This window comes from Mandrillus leucophaeus, unplaced genomic scaffold (assembly GCF_000951045.1).
Source record: "Mandrillus leucophaeus isolate KB7577 unplaced genomic scaffold, Mleu.le_1.0 Scaffold103, whole genome shotgun sequence".
Taxonomy (NCBI): Eukaryota; Metazoa; Chordata; class Mammalia; order Primates; family Cercopithecidae; genus Mandrillus; species Mandrillus leucophaeus.
The window spans coordinates 305,544-318,333 of record NW_012098432.1 but is presented as its reverse complement, the minus strand read 5'-3'; positions in this window follow the sequence as shown (position 1 = coordinate 318,333).

Genomic DNA, 12,790 nt, shown 5'->3' with positions numbered 1-12,790 from the left:
CTCTGCCTCCTGGGTTCAAGCGATTCTCCTGCCTCAGCCTCCCAAGTAGCTAGGATTACAGGCATGAGCCACCACACCTGGCCAATTTTGTATTTTTAGTAGAGACAGAGTTTCTCCATGTTGGTCAGGCTGGTCTTGAACTCCCAACCTCAGGTGATCTGCCCACCTTGACCTCCCAAAGTGCTGGGATTACAGGCGCTAGCCACCGTGCTCGGACTGTTTTGTTTCTTAATGAGGTTGTTTGGATTTTCTCTCTTCTTTTCTTGGTTAATCTTGCTAATGGTCTATCAATTTTATTTATCTTTCAAAGAACCAGCTTTTTGTTTCATTTATCTTTTGTATTTTGTTTGTTTTAGTTTCATTTAGTTCTGCTCTGACCTTGGTTATTTCCTTTCTCCTGCTGGGTTTGGGTTTGGTCTGTTCTTGTTTCTCTAGTTCCTTGAGGTGTGACCTTAGAATGTCAATTTGTGCTCTTTCCATCTTTTCGATGTAGGCATTTAGGGCTATGAACTTTCCTCTTAGTAGCGCTTTTGCTGTATCCCAGAGATTTTGGTAGGTTGTGTCATTATTGTTGTTAGAAGTGTTTTTGAATGATCAGATTTGAGTTTTAGAAAAGTAGCCAGCAACAATAGGGGAGTGAGTAAGAAAGGAGCAAGACTGTGTACAAAAAGCCATCAGAGTTTCAATTCCTTTGCCTGCCTCCATTTTACCGGAATCTAAGGGTTGGCATCTGGCAGCTCAAAGGCCACTTCTAATCGGGGTTCTGTTTGGCCAGCACACACACACACACACACACACACACACACACAAAAATTAGTCACCTCACATTTTAAAGTGGGAGGGTTCACATTTAAACAATAACAACAGATTTCTAGCTTCTCTTGAAAAATCTTCAGATTTGACAGTTTGGGGCCCCAATTCTCTTATAATAACAATAAGATGGACCTGAGTAGATGCTGCTGCCTTTAGGCAGAACATACGCTCTCCAGTTTGTCACATTTCCCACCACTCCCAGCCCTCAAACTGAGGCTGTCTGTTGCCATTTATCCTGATGTAGTTGTTGTCATTTCCTGATAGTGAGCCCTTGGAGGCATTGGAGTTGCCCATCTTCATACTAATCCTGCATGGTCTTCTTCCCTCCCTCCCTACTTTCCTCCCTCCCTCCCTCCCCCTCCTCCTCCTCCTTCTTCTTCATCTTCTTTTTCTTCTTCTTCCTTTTCTTCTCTCTTTCTTTTGCTGCTTGGTAACTCCCAAGAAATTTTAGCTCAGAAAACACTTATTTGATACATTTGTGTGTGATCTTTACTTCCCTTCCGTTCTTTCTTTTCTCTCTTCCTTCTTGTAAGTTTTGCCCGTTTCAAAGGCAGAATCCAATAGAAAAAGATTACCCTTCATGAAGCTGGTCTTAAAAGAGAGACTGCTGGGACTCTATTGAAGTGGAAGACTTTTTTAACCAAAATGACAAGGAAAACATTGCTAAAGGTAGAATCAAAATCAAAGCAGTGTTCAAGAGGGCACATTCCCATGAATCTGGGAAGTTGATGTGGATGGTCAATTCTGAAAAGTGAGGTGAGGATGAAAAGAGGAGGATGAAAAGCTCTGGGAGTATCAAGAGTAAGACAATGAATGTTACAGGAATAAGTCAGGACAGGAAAGAAGAGAGTGCTGAAGCTCTAACTTTTATGTGGCATTTGGTATACAGTGTAGGTGATTATGCAAAGAGATTTTATAGGACTAGGTATTTGTTTTGTATTGTGTCAAATATCTTGTGCATCAAAAAGCTTCTTATGGATGAATTCTACTTACAACATATTGAACCTTTCTTTGTTGTTGTTTAGACTTTGAAAAATATTTGACCTACTCATAAAGAAAATATATTGACAGTTATTTTTTCCCCTGGAGGGAGTATATGTGTATGAACCAGCAAGAGTGAAGTCATAATTTTGGGCCTAATCTTAGAAATACCATGATGTGCCATTTCTCTGACTTCTAAAATTGAAGTCAAAGAGAGATGCAGGATCATTTTCTACTCTTTGGCAAAAGGTACTATAGAAATGCAGAGTATTGGCCTATCATTTACACAGTCTTGAACTGTGCTGGCCTCAGAATACAAAACAGAAAAGTGCAGTTGGAGGCTATTGCAGCTGGCTTCCTCTGATTCATGAATAATTTCCATTCAACTCAAATAGCAGAAATAACCCTCAATAAGAAAGAGGCACCTGATAGCTCCACCTATCAATCCATGCAGGTGAACATAAAACTACCAACTTTTACATAGACAGATGTGATTTTTTTATCTCCATCCCAGTGGAAAAATAAAATCAAATTTATACTTTACCGTGCTTAAGAAGACACTGACTCATGGTGAATGGCTGTGATTCGTTCCTAAGTCATTGCTCTTCCTTCAAAGCTGAAGCTTGACCCAGTCAGATTCACTACTAATTCATGCAGCAGCCACATTTACAATTGAAATACAAGGGTGGGGGCTCAAGATGAGGTGAAGGTGGAGAGGAGGGGAGGGGAAGAGGAAGTAGCTCTAGGAAATATCAGATGATTATCTATTTATCTAGTTATCAGATGATTATCTGTTATCTAGTTAAGAGAAAAGTGATAGCTAACCAAAGGAGATTAAACATAAAACACTTATTTGTAATTATAGGTTACAATTTGTAATTGCTATTTGTTATTTGTAATTGTAGGTCAATTCAGAAATGGAGACAATTCCTGGCTGCATACATCCACATAATGTAAATCACTGCATAGATTATTAACTGTATAGTTCACTGCAGTAAATTACAATAATTTATAATAAACATTTTTTTCCAAAAGCATCAAATTATATTTTTGTTGTTGTTTAAATGTGCATGGTATATAAATGGAACAACATTGCTCTAAGTAGAATTGTTTCTTTAAAAGTAAGATCTGGGAAACATTCATAACTACTCCGCATCTCCATTACAACAGTAAGGGTGCAGAACATCTCAGCTAAAGGGTGTCTAGTCCCCAGCATGATGACCTGGCAGTAAATGAAGGATGAGCCTTCACTACTTCAAGTCATTTCATCTAGAATGCTTCAGTGAGTTTTTATGGAGAAATCATTTTCCCCACTTTCTTAAGATCATTTATCATTTAGTTATATAAACTGATATTTACAACTGTCGCAAATGCTTAACCCTATCCCAGAGCATATTAAGGGAAACTTGTGGAATATTTATGTGTTATGTGTGTACAAAAAGACGTTGTCTACAAAACCTCTATAAAAGACAAGTTGCCATTTCCCATACCTTGGGGGATAGTAGAAGCTCCTTTCTCTTCTCCCCTATGCTGAATTTACTGCCATTTTCTTGCCTTCTTTATAGGAAACTCTACCTTTCGCGTATTTTAAACACTGCTAGGTGTTTGTGGAAAAGAGAAGGAGAAACTTGCTACTTTCTAATTTTTGTTGTTGAGAAAACACAATAATATGGTATTTTATAGTTAGGGTTGTCAAAAGCAAACCTGTGCTTCGCCACATAACAGCAAGACCTTTGGAAAATTATTTGACTGTTCTAAATGCCAGTTCCCTGTGTGTAAAATGGAAACATAACAGCATTGAGGTCTCAAAGTTGTTGTGTATGAAATAATGTACAGGAAGCACGTTGTACATTGTCTCATTTAATTCTCAAACTACCCCATGAAGTGAAACTGTTATTATTTCTCATTCACAGATTTGTTCATTAAATTTCCCAAGTTCACTCTGTTAACTAGTAGTGGATATGGTATTCAAACCCAGCTCTGCCTGACTCTAGGGCCTGAACTTCTTATCACTGCATGAGACTCCTCCCTAGGTACTTCACTAGTTTCTAGTGAGGAAGGATTTAAGTCACTGTCAGAGCTCTGCTATATAATCAGTCCTTGTATTTGTGATATATGTAATTTGGTCTAGCCTCATTGTATAGAAACCTGTTGTATTAGTCCATTCCTACGCTGCTATGAAGAAGTACCCGAGACTGGGTAATTTATAAAGAAAAGTGGTTTAATTGACTCACAGTTCCTCATGGCTGGGGAGGCTTCAGGAAACTTACAATCATAGCAGAAGGCACCTCTTCATAGGGCAGCAGAAAAGAGAATGAGTGCAAGTAGGGAAAATGTCAGATGCTTATAAAATCATCAGCTCTCATGAGACTCACCAGCACGAGAACAGCATGGGGGAACCACCCCCAGGATTCAATTGCCTCCACCTGTTTCTGCCCTTGACACGTGGGGTTTTTGGTGATTATAATTCAAGATGAGATTTTGGGTGAGGACACAGCCAAACAACATCACCTGTCTCCAGTTTTCATACCATATAACAGTTACAGCCATTTCACATCCAGTCATTGGTTATTGTTTTAAAATCACACATCTAAAAATCTCCTCAAGCATTGCTCTAGTTTGATATCTAACAGGTAACTCCTGAAGGTTAGCTGCAGTGAAGGTTCTGGGGCACAGGGTAGGCAGAGCAACTCAGCAACTGGAATAAAATGGGCTCTTCTCCAGGCGTCCTGCAGGTTTTACTCATATTCACAAACGTTAATCCAGCTGCTACCTATTTGAAATTGCTAATAGAGTTATAATAGATTATCTTTCCTCAAGCCAATACCAGAAAATTCAAACCTGAGACAAAATTAGTGCTGCAGGTACTGGCAGCTTAATAATAGCTTATCCCTGAGGATCTCAATCTTTGTGGTCTCAGGACCCCATGTGCTCATAAAAAGTACTGAAGATCCAAAAGTAGTTATGTGTGTCACTTATGTATTGCTAGGCTCCATATTAAAAATTAAAACTGATATTTTTTATTTGAAATAACAATAATTATCCCATTACATGTAAGTATAAATTAATGTTACATAAATATCTTTAGATAAAAAATATATTTTTCAAAACAAAATTAGTGAGGAGCAGGCATTGTTTAATATTTTTGCAAATCTCTTTTATGGCTTAATAAAAGATAACTGGATTTTTACATCTGCTTCTGCATTCAATCTGTCACAATATTACACTTCCTGTAGAGTCTGGAGAATGTCATTCTTCACTCATGAGGGAATAAGAAAGAAAGAAAAAAATAACATTTTAGAATGATTATTAAGAGAGTTTTGACCTTACAGAATCTCTGAAAGGATCTTGGGGACATACAAGAGTCTCTAGCCCACACTTTGAGAACCACTAGCTAGAAGTATACTTGATATAGCTAGAAATAAACTTGATGCCATAAGGAATGTCCTACTGATGCAGTTGGTTTGACCGATAGTACAATAATATTCACGACTAAAATCATTCAAGCTTTAAAAAGCAAACTATTTAGTAACATAAGGTTTGAATTTGTGAGTTCTGAAACTTTTACACAAGTAGTAGGAAGGTCCCGGACCTTTGTCATTATAGCTTTTGCAGATGTGAGAAATAATAATATTTCTTTCCCATGATCTTTGTTCACTTAGAGTGGGATCTGACTGGTGTCAAAAGTCACTTAAAAGAGTAGTTGTGAGATTCAAATAAATATTCCTTCCAGTAAAGGCGTATTTACTGGACAGTGAGGTATCCATCTTCAAAGGATCCATCAGGCATGTGGTGTGTAAACAAGTCTGTGGTGGCTCAGTTGGCTTTCTCTTCCACAGGTTCCAAGAGAGTCCAAATCTCCCCCTTTTTTCCACTGTGTCCTTAGCAGACCACTTCAGCACACATAGCCTCGTTCTTCCGCACTGTGACAGGCCCACAGAGTCTCTGGGCACTTACGCTTTCCTGCTTCTGAGCATATTCCTTATAGTTTCCATGGTTACATTGGTGAAGCTCCAAGTAGTCCAGATGGCTGCAGAACACAGTTCTCTGATTACCTCTCCTCAGAGTACCCACCTGCTTTCTTCCATCCCATTTGGTTTTCTTTCATCCTTGGCCCAAGGAGATCTTTAACAGCCTGCAGTTCCTAGTGATCTTGTTAATTTGTGAAGCTCATTCTGAACAGTCTCCGTTAGTAATATTCAGCTAACTCTGCAGTTAGTCAGGCATATAATAAACCTTGAAAATAAGTCTGATACCAATGTTATCAATATTCATAAGATTTTCTTAAATCTTATAAAATCATTATTATTGCTGCTATGTACAAGTTCTTAAAATTTAACATACTCATATCATGCATCTTGCAATTTGTAGCACTTTCTTAGAACTACTGTGATATAAATCATAATATAAAATATCAGTCATGATGTATCAATAAGTGATAAGCTAACATATGTATAACTATTTTCAGTTTAAAAAATCCTTTCATAGACAGTAATTCATTTAATCCCTAAGACATGCTCTTTCAGATAGCTGCCTCTTATGCCTCTTCTACAAATGAGAAAAAGAAATGAGGCAATGGGAGGTTAATTAACTTGTTTGAGTAATCAACAGGCTGCTTTCCAATTGTAAGTCTTCAGATTAAAAACTTAGCTCCCTTTCTATTGTACTGGTGCTTTGTGTATTTAAGGTATTTTCATATTATTTGCCATATCCATGTACTTGACTTTGCTATATCAAATAAAGTCATTTAATTCTAGCTGGAAACTGTTGCCTACTAAAAAAACCAAAAACTTAAGGCCCTATATATCCACTGTTAGAAGGCAAAAACAGCATGAGGTTGAGAAGTTGTTAAAGTCACACCAATACCAAACGGTGGCTTTCTCTTTTAAGAACTGAAAGGAAATTAAATAAGGAATAACTTTAGCACTACACTACGTATAATCATTTAATACCTGCTCATGTTTGCTCATTGAATTTTGAGCACTGTCTTCAATCATTCTGAATCCCTTGCCTCAATGAGTTCCAAGTCTCCCTTCCAAGGAGAGCAGGTGATCAACCAAAATCTATTAAAACTGTTTGAAATTGGAGACCCCTCCCAAAAGGAAATCAATATGTGACTTTCAGCATAAATTACAGCATGGCATATTTGAAAAATTAACAGAAGTAAAACACATTTAGTTAGCGATGAGGGTCAAGTTTATAATAGAAGTAATTGTTGAGAATGTCACCCACCCAAAAATTCACTGTAATTGTCTAGGAGGAAGGAAGTGGAGACAACGTATAGCTGATTCGGGTCTCATTTCAAAGGGCTTCTTTATAGGAGAGAAACACGTATATCAAGTTAGGATTCCAGTTAGGGAAAAAAAGGTAGGATGAGCCCATGTTTCCCAATCTGTTCTGTGAGAGAACACCGTAATACCGGAACAAACATGAAGAGGCTGCAGTAGCTGTGAGAACTTCCTTAGAGGCTAAGAGTTCCTGAGAGCCAGAGTCTGGGGGATCAACATCTCTGGAAACTTGCACATCACTTGTGGCTCACCAGGCTACAGCAGCACATTTGTGGGAAGCTCTGCTGTAGGAAACTGATGAGAGGACCATGAATAAGAAGAAAAAAGCATAGCCCCTGACAACAAAGAATGAATCCTTTCTTCCAGAAAAAAAAAAATGTATAAAGCATTGATGGTGGCAGTGGCCTGTCTGGAGCAGCCACTGTGAGGACAACAGCTGTAGCAGGGCAGTCAGGGCTTGGGCTGCATGCTCTGTGGAGCTGGCAGGGGCAGGGCACAGGTGATCCCAGTGAGAGCCCCACACCCTACAGAGGTGGCGAGGTGGCAGCCCACACTCCTGGGTGCAGGTGCAGTCACTCAGCCGTGGCTCTGGACCTGGGCATCCCTGTGCTCTCAGGGACCCAGGAAGCTTCCTGCCCCTGCAGGCTTGGAACTGCTTCTCCCACTCCCTGGCCTCTCCCTACTGCCAGCACCCACTATGGATGTGTCTCAATAGCCAAGCCCAGGCACTGTTGTGACCCGGCTGGGTGCACGCACACTCAGGATGGTGCTGACACGCCAGGCCCCTGCTTCCTCAGCTCCCCCAAAAAATAACCTCTAAGGCTGAAACTTTGGGTGTCAGTGAGCACGGGAGGGAGGCTGGGGGACTGAGGGTGGCTCAATGCAGGCCTGCAGGTGCCTCTCGGTGCAGACAGCCTGGGCACCATGGATGGCATGTTGATGGTGGCAAAAGGCAGACAGGTTCCTAGGCAGCAAGGGGTGGGTCCCCAGTGAAATCTCACCTTCAAGCCAGGGAAGGCCTAAAGTGTGGGGGCTGGGCTGCCAGTTCCAGGTAAAGTACAAGACCCTGAGTGAGAACTTCCTTGATGCCTTTCGGCCAATCGGATGGTACTTTTTCCAGACCTGCCCATGGCTGCTCATGGATCAATCAGCATGCCCTTCCACCCAAGAACTAGTCAGCATGCACATCCTTCATTCTGAGCCCGTAAAAACCCCATATTCAATGGAACTACCTGCCTGTGGATACGAGCTTCCCACTTTAGGTCTCCTCTACACTCGTTGGGACTACATGCCTGTGGATAGGATCTAATCACTTTGGGTCTACTCTCCACTGAGAGCTGTTCTGTCCCTCAATAAATCTCCTCTTCACCTTGTTCACCCTCCAGTTGTCCATGTAACTTCATTCTTCCTGGATTCTGGACAAGAACTCAAGACCTGCTGAACAGGGGGAGTGAAAGGAGCTGTAACACATTCCTGGCTGGCTTGCTGAGCTGCAGGGATGACATGCTCCCAGACTGTGGCAGTGAAGAATGGTGACCCTTCTGGGGGCCCAGACCTCAGGATTTCCCCAGCCAGAGCTGCTGTAACTCTATAGTCCTCCTGTCCTCCACCAGAGGCAGGCAGCCACCGCATGCAATGGGAAGCAGCAGCAGGGCTGGGCCTGCACAGGAGTCATGGGCCAGAGAGGGGCAGTGGGACTGAAAGAGTGGTAACACAAACAGGCTGAAACATACCCGCCTTCCATTTGCCCTTCTATTTGCCGTGCAGAGGGTGACAAGGAGAGAAGAGCTGTGGCCCTTCTGGCCCTTCTGGGAGTCCAGACCTCGGGGCTCCCTGAGCCAGGGTTATCCCATGCTGTAACGCCCTTTTGGGGGCTCTGCAGTTCCTGGTGTGTCCAAGCTTTTGATCACTGCCATGTTCCCCTCACCAGTCACTCACACAAAGCTGGTGCCTGTGCCAGCACCTGGAGCTGCCTGCCCTGCTGCAGCAGCCAGCATGCCTGGCTGTCCACAGTGACCAGACCCTACACTCACACACCATTTGCTGCGCCACACCTGGCTTGCCCTTGAGAGGTGTAGAAATGCAGCATCTCAGGTTGCTGCCTGTGGAGTGAGCTAAGTACATTGAGCACCTATTGTCACACACAGTGACAGACATTTTAAATTTCTCAGAGCTTACAAGTATTTAAGATATTACTGCTATATATTTCTCTGCCAAATTAAATTCCTTTTCCACACTCAAGTTTTACATACTTTACAGTCATTAGTTTCATGGTATGCATTTTACTTCTTCCAATTGCCTCATCAAATAATATATAAACACTAATCTAAACTTATTTCTCTCTTTCCAGGAAAACAAAGTTTATTGGGTACTAATAATATAAGAGGTATTGCACTTGTGCCTTATATAAACTATTTTAAACTTACATCAACCCCACAAAACTGGAATAATCACCCAATTTTACAGATGAGAACATTTTGGCCAAAGAAAAAAAGTAAATAATAGACAATAACCCAGCATTAAAATGGAGGCATTTCTGACTTAAAAGCCAATCCCTGTTCACTACCACATGTTGCAGTTTTGGAATCTACCTCTATTAATCTTTGTATTGAGTTAGTAAAACAAATACAGAAAATTATCCACTGTTCGACTCATGTTCTTCCTCTATTTACTTCACAGACTGGCAGATTGGTAGTCACATACATATACCTATACATATGTGTATTAGTGCCTTTTCAGGCTGCTAACAAAGACATACCTCATACTGGGCAATTTACAAAAGAAAGAGGTTTAATGGCGAGCTTGTGCAGGGAAACTCCCGTTTTTAAAACCATCAGATGTCATGAGACTCATTTACTATCACAAGAACAGCACGGGAAAGACCCACCCCCACAATTCAATCACCTCCCACCAGATTCCTTCCACAACATGTAGGAATTGTGGCACTTACAATGCAAAATGAGATTTGGGTGGGGATACGGCCAAACCATATCATTTAACCCTGGCCCCTCACAGATTTCATGTTCTCACATTTCAAAACCAACCCTGCCTTCCCAACAGTCCCCGAAAGTCTTAACTCATTTCAGAAGTCCATAGTCCAAAGTCTCATCTGAGACAAGGCAGGTCTCTTGCACTTATGAGTTTGTAAAATCAAAAATAAGTTAGTTACTTCCTAGACACAATGGGGGTATAGGCATTGGGTAAATACAGCAGTTCCAAATGTGAGAAATTGGCCAAAACAAAGAGGCTACACAGGTCCTAAGCAAGTCTGAAATCCAGCAGGGCAGTCAAATTTTACAGCTCCAAAATGATCTCTTTTGACTCCATGTCCTGGATCCAGGTCACATTTATGCAAGAAGTAGGTTCCCATGGTCTTGGGCAGCTCAGCTCTTGTGGCTTTGCAGGGTACAGCCTCCCTCCTGGCTGCCTTCTTGGGCTGGCATTGAGTGTCTGTGGTTTTCCCAGGTGTACGGTGCAAGCTGTCAGTGGATCTGCCATTCTGGGGTCTGGAGGAAGGTGGCCCTCTTCTTACAGCTCCACTAGGCAGTGCCCCAGCAGGGACTCTGTATGGAGGCTCCAACCCCACATTTTCCTTCCACACTGCCTTAGCAGAGGTTCTTCATGAGCACCCTGCCCCTACAGCAAACTTCAGCCTGGACATCCAGGTGTTTCTATGTATCCTCTGAAATTTAGGCAGAGGTTCCAAAACCTCAATTCTTGACTTCTGTGCATCTGCAGGGTTAACACCATATGGAAGCTCCCAAGGCTTGCAGTTTGGGGCTTGCATCCTCTGAAACCATGGCTCGAGTTGTACCTTGGCCCCTTTTAGTCATGGCTGGAGTGGCAGGGCACCAAATCACTAGGCTGCACACAGCAGAGGGACCCTGGGCCAGGCCCATGAAACCATTTTTTCTTCATGGCCAGTGATGGGAAGGACTGCCATGAAGATCTTTGGCAAGCCCTGGAGATATTTTTCAGGCCAGTGATGGGAAGGGCTGTCATGAAGACCTTTGGCATGCCCTGGAGACATCTTCCCCATTGTCTTGGGGATTAACATTCAGCTCCTCATTACTTACACAGATTTCTGCAACCTGCTAGAATTTCTCCTCAAAAATGAGATTCTCTTTTCTATTGTGTTGTAAGGCTGCAAATTTTCCAAATTTTTATGTTGTTTACCTTTTAAAACTGAATGCTTTTCACAGCACCCAAGTCACCTCTTGACTGTGTTGCTGCTTCGAAATTTCTTCTGACAGATACCCTAAATCATCTTCCTCAAGCTCAAAGTTACACAGATCTCTAGGGCAGGGGCAAAATGTAACCAATCTCTTTGCTACAACATAACAAGAGCCACCTTTGCTCCAGTTCCCAACAAGTTCTTCGTCTCCATCTGAGACCACCTCAGCCTGGACCTTATTGTCTATATCACTATCAGCATTTTGGTCAAAGCCATTCAACAAGTCTCTAGGGAGTTCCAAACTTTCCTACATTTTCCTGTCTTCTTCTGAACCCTCCAAACTGTTCCAGCCTCTGCCTGTTACGCATTTCCAAAGTTGCTTCCACATTTTCAGGTATCTACAGCAGCACCCGACTTTATTGGTACCAATTTACTGTATTAGTCTGTTTTCATGCTGCTGATAAAGATATACCTAAGACTGTGCAATTTACAAAAGAAATAGGTTTAGTGAACTTACAGTTCCACATGGCTGGGGAGGTCTCACAATTATGGTGGAAGGCAAGGAGAAGCAAGTCACATCTTACATGGATGGCAGCAGGCAAAGAGAGAGCTTGTGCAGGGAAACTCCCATTTTTAAAAGCATCAGATCGCGTAAGACTCATTCACTATCACAGGAACAGCACAGGAAAGATCTGCACCCATAATTTAATCACCTCCCACCAGTTTCCTCCCATGACATTTGGGAATTGTGGGAGTTACAATTCAAGATGAGATTTGGGTGGGGACAGAACCAAACCATATCAACATGTTAAGAATATAACTTTTAATAATATACTTTGAAAATATAAAATCATCTTTTCATAAAAAAAGTTAATTTTGGGGGCAATAGGAGTAGATCTATAAAAACTCTTTAATTATTCAGCAACAAATATTTATAGGATCCCAATAAAATCCTTGTCTGATGTATTGAAAGTTACACATTGTTTCCATTTGGGGGATCTCCACTTTCAAACAGCTTTAATAGATTTTGGTTGTGCACTTGCTTTATGGGAGACTCTGAACTCAAGATTCAGAATGATTGAGGATAATGCTCAAAATTCATTGAGTAAGTTCTTACTTAGTAGATCTGAGGTAAGGCCTAAAATGCTGCATTTATAACAAGCTCACAGGTGAGGCTAAAACTGCTCATCCTGGCACCAGACTCTGAGGAGTAGGGGTCCAGGACATACCCGTTAAAGTACGGTCCACAAACCAGTACTAGTCAGGAAGCTGTTGGTTCCTTATCTGTAATGAGTTTACAGTAGAGACTGAAGGTAAGCATTTAGACAATTTTAGCACTTTGTGCAGTAATTTTATGTTTGTTGAATTTAATAAAATAAAAAAATAGGCCTTGCTTCTATTTTGTATGACTTTTTTAAAAAATTTCATCTTTCCAGTAATTATTTTTATTATATTTTATAAAAATATTGGCCTGTGATAGATTGGAGATTGTATATAAAACTAGTTATATATAATTAATAATATGCATCTCTAT